This window comes from Bison bison, unplaced genomic scaffold, assembly GCF_000754665.1.
Source record: "Bison bison bison isolate TAMUID 2011002044 unplaced genomic scaffold, Bison_UMD1.0 scf7180017836774, whole genome shotgun sequence".
Taxonomy (NCBI): Eukaryota; Metazoa; Chordata; class Mammalia; order Artiodactyla; family Bovidae; genus Bison; species Bison bison.
In genome coordinates, this window is record NW_011473507.1 from 1 (window position 1) to 669 (window position 669).

General features: G+C 58.1%; 1 long non-coding RNA gene across 1 annotated transcript; it reads left to right on the forward strand.

Moving 5' to 3' along the window:
• The first annotated feature begins 6 nt into the window (after positions 1 to 6).
• Positions 7 to 669, forward strand: LOC104983452. Its single transcript, XR_824646.1, has 3 exons — positions 7 to 127; positions 346 to 496; positions 652 to 669. It is a non-coding gene; the product is annotated as an uncharacterized LOC104983452 (long non-coding RNA).

Here is a 669-nt window from a genome sequence, read left to right on the forward strand (position 1 = left end):
GCCTGAAAAAAAGGCTCCAGAGCCCCCCAAAACTGACAAACCTGGAGCTGCTCCACCCAGCACTGAGGAACGTAAGAAGAAGTCCACCAAGGGCAAGAAGCGCAGCCAGCCTGCCGCCAAGACGGAAGTGAGCACTGCTGCTGCCATCCCCGTGCATGCCATCCCTGTGCACGTCTTTCCCAGCCCCACTCTCTTCCTGATCCTGGTTGTGGGAGGGCTAGGGGCATTTGAGGAAGGAGTACTTTTAGAATTAAAACAATGAGCCACATAGCTCCACCTCCTGTTCTGCCCTCCTTTCCCACTTGACCCCAGCCCTCTCACCTTCCTCCCCTGCCGTTCATATAGGACTATGGAATGGGCCCAGGCCGAAGTGGCCCCTACGGAGTGACAGTGCCTCCAGACCTCCTGCACCATGCCAACCCTAGCTCCATCTCCCACCTTAGCTACAGGCAGAGCTCCATAGGCCTCTACACCCAGAACCAGCCACTGCCAGCAGGTGGGTACCAGCCACTGGGTGCGAGGGACTGACCCGAATATTCCTCCCATCTGAAGGGCAATGCCACTTCTCCCAGGAGCTATGGATGCACAGGGTGCTGAGCAGGGGATGGAGGGACAAAGAGCCTAAAGAGGTCAGTTGGCTCCCCTTTCCAGGTGGCCCCCGTGTGGATC